The 10,646-nt window shown below is 37.2% G+C and overlaps 1 pseudogene; it reads left to right on the forward strand.

Moving 5' to 3' along the window:
- Positions 1-296: 296 nt before the first annotated feature.
- Positions 297-4,965, forward strand: LOC149529027 (pentatricopeptide repeat-containing protein At2g13600-like; annotated as a pseudogene).
- Positions 4,966-10,646: the final 5,681 nt, after the last annotated feature.

The raw sequence follows: 10,646 nt of genomic DNA on the forward strand, positions 1-10,646 counted from the left end.
TGATTAAGCACAATTTTTACTTCAATAGATAAGCCCAATTTGCTTGTAACTTTATTTTTAAAACCTTCAATAATAGAAGACCCATTAAACACATCAATTGGTAAATAGTAGATATTTTCTATAATATGTTATATTATGATATTACAACGAGAATTGAATATTATAATTGACTGGGTTCTCACTTTATCCCTTTTTAATTTGAATTCACTCCCTTCAATACACCAAATACCCCCGGAAAAGCATCCATATTTAAATTAAAATTCAAATGCTCTACGGTCCAAACACGAGGGAGGTGAATCAGCCTGAACATCATTCCTGCAGTGCAGTGCTGCAAACAAGGAAATGCAACTTGAGAATTGCCATCAGCAATGGGTAGTGAAACCTGATAGAGCCTGATATTGTCATCTCAATGTCAATCTTGAAAACAAAAGGAAAATATAAATGCAAGGAAATGCAACTTGAGAATTGCCATCAGCAATGGGTAGTGAAACCTGATAGAGACTGATATTGTCATCTCAATGTCAATCTTGAAAACAAAAGCAAAATATAAATGACCATCGTACCATTTTTGAAGACGAAAGTAGTGACACTGTTTCATTCTCATCATCATCATTATGGTCGAAGTAGATTGAATTACAATGCACATATTTCACGCTTCGAACATTCTCAGACAATGCCAATTCCATTGAAATCGACTAGCAATCTTAATCTCAGAGCATCATGTAGAAAGGATCAGTTGAAGGAGGCGCTACACATTCTGCTTACGACACACACACCCCCTGTAAATTCTTCTGCATATTTTCAACTGTTGCAGACCTGCATTGCCAATAATGCGCTTTCACATGGTACACAAATCCACTCTCATCACTTACAGGAAATTTCCATTTGTTACAAGTACACTTTTTCAAAATAAGCTTATTGACATGTATGTCAAATGCGGAAGTTTGGCGAATGCTCGGAAAGTTTTTGACGACATGAAAAAGCGAAGTGTCTCCTCATGGAATACCATAATCGCAGCTTACCGAAGAGATGGGTTTCCTCAGGAGGCATTGGCATTGTTTCACCAAATGCAACGAGCAGGGGTTGAACCCGATCACTTCGCCTTCGCCACCATACTACCTGCTTGTGCCAAAATAAGAGATTTGGAGCAGGGAGTGGGCTTCCATCAAAGCATAATAGAAAGGGGATTTTCCTCAGATGTTGTAGTTGCAAGTGCTCTGCTAGATATGTATGCAAAATGTGGAAGCATAGATAAAGCACGGGAACTGTTTGACAATATGCCTGAGAAAAATGTGATCTCGTGGAATGCAATGATTGCTGGGTATGCACAAAATGGTTATCTTGACGAGGCGCTAAAGATTTTCAAAGAAATGCCTCAAAGGAATGCGGTTTCGTGGAATGCTGTGGTTGCAGGATATGCCCAAAATGGATTTGTTGAAATGGCAACGGAGACATTTAAGCAAATGCGTTTGGCAGGTATAAAGCCAGACCGGGCAACCTTTGCCAGCATCCTACCAGCCTGTGCTGAAATGAGATCCCTTGAAAAGGGTATGGGCATACACGAAAGCATAATCGAATTTGGATTTTTGTCAGACGTAGTAGTTGCAAATGCCCTGATAGACATGTATGCGAAATGTGGAAGAATACAAAAGGCACGCAGAGTGTTTAACAGAATGCCTAAAAAAAATGTAGTTTCATGGACTGCAATTATTGCGGGATATGCACAGAGTGGTGTTATGGAGGAGGCTTTAAAGCTTTTCACAGAAATGCCACAACCAGATCTCATCTCTTGGAATACCATCATTGCAGGATATGCGGTAAACGGGTTTGCTGAAAAAGCCTTGGAGGCTTTTAAACAAATGCATTTGGCTGGTGTAGAGCCGAACTCCACAGCCTTTGCCAACATCCTTCCAGCCTGTGCCCAAATGGGAGCTTTACAACAGGGAATGGACATTCATCAAATTGTGATAGAATGCGGGTTATCATCAGATGTTCTAGTTGTTAATGCCCTGATAGACATGTATGCAAAATGTGGAAGCTTACAGAAGGCACATGTATTGTTTGAGAAAATGCCTCAAAGAGATGTGATCTCATGGACTGCAATGATTGCAGGATATGCTCAAAATGGTGTTCCTGATGAAGCTTTACGCCTTTTTAAAGAAATACCTCAACCAGATGTCATCTCCTGGACTGCAATGATTGCAGGATTTGTGCAAAATGGGCTTGCTGAAGAGGCTATAGCTTTCTTTAAGAAAATGCAATTGACAGGTGTAAAGCCAGACTCCACAACCTTTGCCAGCATCCTCCCAGCTTGTGCCAAAATTGGAGCTCTAGAACAGGGTATGGACATCCATCAAAGCATAATGGAAAGTGGGCTTTTGTCACATACTACAGTTGCAAATGCCCTGGTAGATATGTATGCAAAATGTGGAAGCATACACAAAGCACGTGAACAATTTGACAAAATACCTCAAAGAGATGTTGTCTCGTGGAATGCCATGGTTGGAGGATATGCACAAAATGGTTTTTGCAAAGATGCTCTCAACTTCTTTGAACTAATGAAGCACTCTGGAACACAACCTGATCATGTAAGCTTTACATGTGTTTTATTAGCATGCAGCCATGCGGGTTTAGTAGATGAGGGCTGTAAATACTTCAATGGAATAAGTGACTCACATTGCACTATACCCAGACTTGACCATTATGTGTGCATGGTTGACCTTCTTGGCCGTGCCGGTTATCTTGACGAAAGTCTAAACTTTATCATCAAAATGCCAATTAAACCTGTGGTTGTTTTGTGGATGTGTTTGCTTGGTGCCTGTAGATCATATAAAAATATAAGGTTGGGAGTATTTTCAGCAACTCTTCTTTTTGAGCTGGACACTAAAAATACTGCAACTTATGTTCTTCTGTCAAACATCTATGCAGATGTGGGCAAGTGGGCTGAGGTTCAAATGATAAGAAAATTGATGAAAGATAAAGGAATTACCAAAAAACCTGGATGTAGTTGGATTGGAGACCATGAAATTGTACATGCTTTTTGTGTAGAGGAGAGATCACACCCACAAGCACTGTAGAATTTGGAAAAGTTTGACATTTTTTTAGGAAGATGAAGGCTGTTGGGCATATTCCAGATTCAAGACATCTACTGAAAGATGTGGTTGAGGAAGAGAGACATATTTCTCTGCTTCCATATTGAAAAGTTAGCAATCACACCTGAGTGTTAAGCATCTGCTATGGAACAACTGTTAAAGACTCATCAATATCATTTGAAGTGATTGCTAATTATACTGCAACCAATTTTCTTTCCAAAATTGTTGTAAGACAAGTTGGTTTGACATATACGAACCAGTTCTACAATTTGAAACAAGGAGAGTCTTCTTTTGGCGATGCTAATTGCAGCAATTGTGAGCATGGGTTCTCAATAAACAAACTGCAGTATCAAATGTGGTGTGATAAAGAAGGGACCAGCTTTAATTTTCAATTTCTATTAGTGAATTTTGTGAGCATTTGGAAATCCAAGCCATTCTGTTGACTCAATGAAACCAGATGTATAATATGCCACGTGCATCACTTCTTATTACTTCCTGCCTTGGGCAGGTCTATTATGGTATTCATGGGATTTCAAGAATTCAAATAGGCGACACGCTAAATATAACATTTGGTTTCTATAATTTTTAATAAAATATAATTTCTCAATCTCAACTTCCCAGCGACATATTGCAGTCACATGTAGATATGAAAACATCCATCAATAAAAACTAGAGTCCCTAAAATGAGGAGTTAATGCTGTTTAAAAAGATCTGGATCAGTGAAATTTGAGTTTTGCAGAAAGAAATCTTAGTTGAAAAGTAAAGCATCGGATTCAGCAAGCTTTGAGGCTAGCAGAGAGCTTTTTTGCTTGCCTGCTAAATTGAAGAGTCAAGCGATTGAAGAAGACCACATTTCAGTGAGTAATAGGTTCACTGAAAGATGAGTTGAAGGTTCCGAGCAAGTATTTGATGTTCAAATATGGAGTGATACTGATTAGGTTTTGAAGAATATCTTTGTTGACGGCAAGAGAAAAAGGAACCATGGAAGACTTTACTCACAGGCGAGGAAAAGTTCAAAATAGAGGCTCTTAGTCGTCTTTATCTTCACAACATTGTAGAACATGAAGCTGAAACATGCGTTTCTGGTAGAGAGACGAGGAGGCTCAGGCATGCTGGTACCAAAATGGAAAGAGTCTTCAGAAGCTCCTCCCTTGGCATCTTCACCATATCCGCCTTTGTGGTATAGCATGTGGCAACGGGTTTTCTTTTTCTGCATGGAAATGGGCTGCTACAGTGTGGGGGATTTTCAGGAAATACTGACCTCATCTACACAGGCTAAGATAAGAAGGTTAAGAAGAGGTCACTGATTGGCGATTATTCCAAAACCAGAGGCCGGAATAGAATGCTGTTGCAGTCTCACTTCTTGCCTCTGCATTTGTCTGATCCATCCCACAATCCAATCTTTCTGGTATGCATTATTACTTACAATTTTCATTGTGTATGGCTAGGTTTAGATAAGGACACAATAATGTTTTAGAGATTACCACAGTTGCGGTATTGTGCAGACACATCTCTGTTAGTGTATATTAGCACTCAAACAGGAAACTGAAAGCAAGCAAAGTGTAACATGATATTGAAAATCTCCGTCAGGAAATGTAACTTAATGAATAACAATGGTAGTTGTATTTACTGAGAAAAATTAGTTAAATACCGTGTATCTCCCCTCCTCCTGTATCCTGGAAGTAAGATAAAGGTTTTGTATGCACAACCCATTCAAAGGCTGATGTAAGTCCACAATGCCCGCTCTATCCAACTGTTTTAAAGCTTCAATGTCAGGGGGCACATTTCATAGTCAATACTTGTTTCTTTTTACCCCTCAAGAAAAGAGACAGATTAAGTTGATAAATGAAAATATTTATAAGATGTTGCTGAATTATCTTTATTATAATCTGAAAATTGTTATGGTGTGAGCTCAGACCAGTGTTACCAGCCTCAGACTTGGTAGGGCCCAAATTGGCCTTGGACTTGGTCTCGATAATCGAACTCGGTGAGGACTCAGCAAATTAAAAAACCCAAGAAATTCAAAGATTTAGGATTTTAAGTTTTTTTCATGCATCATTTAACCAATTAACATCAAATACACAATAGTCATGATCATCAGAGTCAAATCCATTACTCTTGGCCTCAAGGTCTTGCACTGGGTCTCCTCGTGCTCTAGCCTCCTTCACTGTGATTATTACTATCGGATCCCAAAACCCCAATACTCTTCCCTCAACTTTTCTTTCTCTATTCTTTGTGTTTGCAAGTGATAGAATGACCTTTTCAGGTCTTAGTCATGCTTAACATACCCAAAAAAAATATTAATTTTTATTTTATTTTATTGTCTTTTCTAGACACTGCTCACCAGCTGACTTGACTCGACGGACTCGTCGAGTTAGGCAAGACTTGGCTAGGGCTCGACCTACTCCGAGTCGTGAGGCAGTTTGCTTCATTTTGCTTGGCTTGCCTCGAGACTCACAGAGTCCATGCTAGACTCGCCGAGTCTTGTAACACTGGCCCAAACATATATTTTGTCAATTTAGAATAATTGTTCTATTGTTTCCTTTATATTTTCACTATACAATGTTTTTTCTCATGTTCAATCTTACCTATAATTTGTTGGTTTTCTAGGATCGTTGCAAATGTACTAAGCACTACCATGTATTTGGTATGTGTTTTCCAAATAACAACAATCTCTAATTTATATTAAGAATAAACAATGAAGAGACGTGTCCCTGCATGGGACATGTCAATTCGTTAATTAGATAAAAAAATATAATAATAAGTTTAATCATATATATATATATATATATATATATATATATATATATATATATATATATAACAAAAGCTATCAAACATCAACACTCCTTAGCGAGGAGGGATAAACACAAGATAGATATTACACCATTGGTAATATTAAGAATGACAAATTTTAAGGATATCTTTGATCAAAAGATATCCACCATTTTGACATCACATTTGATATCAAGAGTATTGGTCTTCCAGACTATCAAGACATGATATTCACCAAATACTCAAAATAAGGTTTGATATCACATATGATATCATGAGTATTGGTCTCGTAGAATATTGTTATTCACCAAGTACTCAAAACATTTTGATATCACATGATATTATTAGTATATCAATGATATTCACCAAATACTCTTTGAGTAATGGCCTTCAAAATGTTGAGATGCAAGATATTTACCAAGCACTGTGTAATGGCCTCCAGAACATGAAGTTGCATGATATTCACCCAATACTTTGTGTAACTGCCCTCCAGAATATCAATTTGCATAACATTCACCATATACTAATTTTTTTTTTATAAGGTATGTGCACACACATTCTCATAAGGCTTACCATATAAACATCCACCATGCAAAGTATAATCTATCACAATCTGCATAGACATTGTAAGATACGCATCATAATAGAAAATTACGTTATTGTAAGATTGTCACCTTTCAATAACTTCTGCAAATACAAGTGACATCATTTGGAAGTCGTCACTTCCTCATGAAGTACATGGGGGGTAGGCCCATTAAAATCACATAATCATGAGGTATATTCATGAATCGTAGTCCTCTTGACTGTTACAATTTATTGATCACTGGGGAATCCATCTCAACATGGTTTACTCCCTCTGAATCATTATGACCGAGATCACAGAAAGTTAACTAAATCATATCCTCTATTTACTCCCTCTCTTTCAAGGTTGCTCCTTAATGAAATGTTAGGTTCCCTCTAAATCGCAATCTCCCTTTGAACACCAATTTTCTAAGCTCCTATACATTTGAAGAATGTCAGACTCTCTCTAAATCTGACATTAATCCTCCTTTTTTTGCAAGAACATTACTTAAACGAAAAAAATCAAGGCAAATAGCTCTTATAATGCATATTGAAATATGAATAAGAAAGAGACAAAAATAAATAAATAGTGAAGATCTAATAAAAATAATTATCTCATTATTTTATTACTTTCCAAATAACTTATCATTATCTCCTCTTATTACTTAGTCGATGCTATTAATTGTTTTGGAGCACTACTTATATTTCCCCTTACATATTAATAATATATCGAACTTAAACATGAAAAGAAAACTTAACATATATACTTATCTTAAAGGGATTATTATTATCAAGACCTTGTCATCTATCTATTGATTGGTCAAAACAATGGCATCCGAAATATCTATACAATTAGCATTTTAAAATTTCCTCTCCCTACCAATTGCTTGTCATTTTCCTGTGTGCCATGTTTTCATTAGTTATTGTGCTATTTTATCATGTGATCTGTAAGTCCCTTTCTTCTCTACATCCATGTCAGATATCTTATAGAGGAAGGTTGAGATGTTTATAAATTGTTCACCGTATGTGGTGATAATGTGTGGCTTGTGTCACCTGTAACAATATGATTTTTAACCTTCTAATTTATGTAATAGCAATCAATCTGAAGATGTTGCGCTTTCCTTAGCTTATTTATTCTCTTATTTCCATTCCTTGCGTGCCTGTGTGCAAACATATCTTATTCCTTATTCATCCATGGTGGTCCAATGATATAACGGGTGCTTCAAAACTCCCTTATTATAACAGATGCTTGATCAGAAGTTTGCCAAAGCTGTGTTGTGTGTAATCATTACCAATGATTTCTACACAAGTGTCTTAATACTCCCTCCCTATTCTTCAATTTTCCGCAAAGAACATTTTGTAAGATCTGCTGTGCCTCCAAAACTGGTGGAATTGTAATTTGTCTGATGTAAGAGCATTTTGTTTTAAAACTTACCTATATGTTGATTTGTTAAACTTGACTTCCTCTCCATTAATTCGTAGTTTCTAGAAATGAATTACATAAACTTACGCAATCGTTTTCCATCAATTATAGTTAATACTATTTAAACAAAATTGCATGGTTCCAAAATGAAAATTCATGAACAAAAGGGGTTTGATTGAAATCGTATGTAAGTTTTATAAATATGATCAGTTTGAGTTTTGGTTGCTATGAAACAACTCCAGATGCGGCTGAATGTAGAAAACAAACAAGAAATTTGAACCGGTTATGTCAATTTAGTTTTTTTTTTTTTCTCAGAACATCTTGCCTGTACCTGACAACACAGTGAAAAAGAGAGGGAAACCACTATGCATTTGCTTGGAAACAATTAGTTTTTCTTTAAAATCTCAATTTGGTATGCTGGTTGAGTCGATTATGCCTTGTATTGACCAAGAATGGGCTTTAGTGCCACTTGAACCATTGTCTTAAATCATTTGGCAGATAATTTATCACACTATTCCAAGTTGAAATAAAAAGTGAAAGGTATTCTGTTAAAGCAGTCCAACACAGATTTATCTTTGCAATTTCTAGTTGTTTGTTTTGCATATACCCATGAAACTATTGGCCCCTGAAAAACACCACAGTTTTATTCACAATGATTTTCATTTCTATTAAAAAAAATGTGTTTGCTCTACAAAGTTTGAGTCAGTAGGAGTAGATACGAGCACAATCCATTCTCTCTCATTCTATTTAAAAAAAAAAAAAAAAAACTTTTTAAACATTCATTAGCTTAGGTGGTGGCATAGGAAAACAACATTTTTGACTTCACAAAAAAAACTTAGAAACCTTTTTGGTGTGATAGGAGAGAGTGTTTTGGATCAAATAAAAAATGTTATTGGTGAAAAAACAGTGAATATCTATTTTACCTAGATATGATACTTAACCAAAGAAACTAGTAAAGATAAGATAAGATAATGATATTAGTGTCCAACAAAAGACCAAAAAGAGGTCTATAGAATTGAAAGGATTGCAATAGTGAGGCTGACAATAGCAGGAGCACCAAAAGGTGTTCGAACAAAAATTAAAACAACTAAGAAATAGCAACAAAGAACAGAGACAGGGAAAGCCCTAGGAGTCTTTCTTGGGCGAGAAGAAATCAGTCACTGAATGATACATATGCCGAAGTGTAGAAGCCATGCACTGTCTTTGGCCTCTCACAGAAGAGTGTCGCTGGTGCAAATAGTTTGAATGGGATCTGACACATCTAAAAAGCCCGTTAGACCGAATAGAGCTGGAAGGCCACACACAAAGGGAATAGTGGTGTAAAAAAAAGGTAGTAATGAGCTGAGTAGATGAGTGGCAGTGAGGAAGCAGTGTCTGAATCGTGCTATCACGGAGCATGGTGGCCTCACAAAGATAAAGTGCAAGACATCTCTGATCATAGTAGCTGAAAAAGTCATGGAGAGAGAAGTACTCCCTGAATAGACAAAAGAATCTTCCTCTAATCTCATAGTAAATAGGACATCAGAAGAGGAAATGAGCCTCTTTCTCCACCTCCCCTAAAGTATAAAGCATATAGATCCACTCCCCACTATTATTATGATGATCAGTCTAAGCCCGAAGACGGTGAAAACCAACTTTGAAAGAACCTAATGAGATCCACAGGGAATGAGACCACCGCTGTGAAAGATAGCTAGGACATGCAATAATACCATCAGAAATTTCCAAAAAGTGCACTGCATAAGAAGACATATGTGAACGTAACTCGCCAGGAGGGTTAACTCATGTAGTAGTAATGTAACGCTTATAGATATCAAGACGAACATGCTCATTTAACTCCTGTCGAGAAGGGAGAAGATGAGCAGGGGCATCCAATGAGAACTGAAAAGGAGGGAGATGATCAATGTCAATCCCAATCAAACTCAGCAAAGAAGAAACCTGCACATACCAACAATGCGTGTGAGAAGTAGACTTAGCATTCACAATAGAAATAGAGGAGCAATAAGCTAAATAGGAATAGTGGTTTCGGTCCCCAGTAGTATCAGCAAACCCACAAAGACGATGAAGGAACCAAACCAAATAAAAAATGGCCGCGAGTCTGAAAGGATGAGCACCAAACTCAGCAAAAATGACATTGTGAGGAGTAAACCTGTGACATCTGATGATGCACCTCAAGAATAGAGTCTGAACCTGCTTAATTGAGGCCCAATTTGAGCTAAGAAGAGAGGGGCCCCAAACCACAGAACCATAAAGAATAGTTGGCCGCACTAGAGCATCTAAGAGAGATAGCTTAGATGAGGTATCCTGGAAGTGATGTCTAAAACACTGTTTCTCAAGCAAGGTGAGAGAACCCATACCCTTATTAACTCTGGGTTAAATAGCTGGTCTCAAACTGAACCATAGACCATAAAACATGACCCCAAGATATGTGTAGGAAGAAGTGATCTCAATCTCTTGACCCTGAAAAATGAAGTGATAATGAGAAGTCTTTAAGAAATTAAAGACCATGACCCGAGTCTTACCCAAGTTAACCACATGTTGTCTCTGATCACAAAAAAGCCAAGCCATCTAGAAGTCTCTGTAACCTATCTAGAGAGGAAGCAAGGAGAACGACATTATTTGCAAAAAGAAGGATAGATATCAGAACTTGATGAAGAAAACAACCATCCCCCGGGAGTGAAGACTTCAAGAGGAAGTCCTTAAGCTCATCAATATATAACCCAACTAAAGTAGGAGAGAGAGGACATCCCTGCTTAACCCTAATGGTACTATGAATTGGATTCGAGAAGCCCTCAGGA

Source organism: Cupressus sempervirens, chromosome 11, assembly GCF_028749045.1.
Source record: "Cupressus sempervirens isolate cs-2001-9-10 chromosome 11, ASM2874904v1, whole genome shotgun sequence".
In the NCBI taxonomy this organism is placed as follows: domain Eukaryota; kingdom Viridiplantae; phylum Streptophyta; class Pinopsida; order Cupressales; family Cupressaceae; genus Cupressus; species Cupressus sempervirens.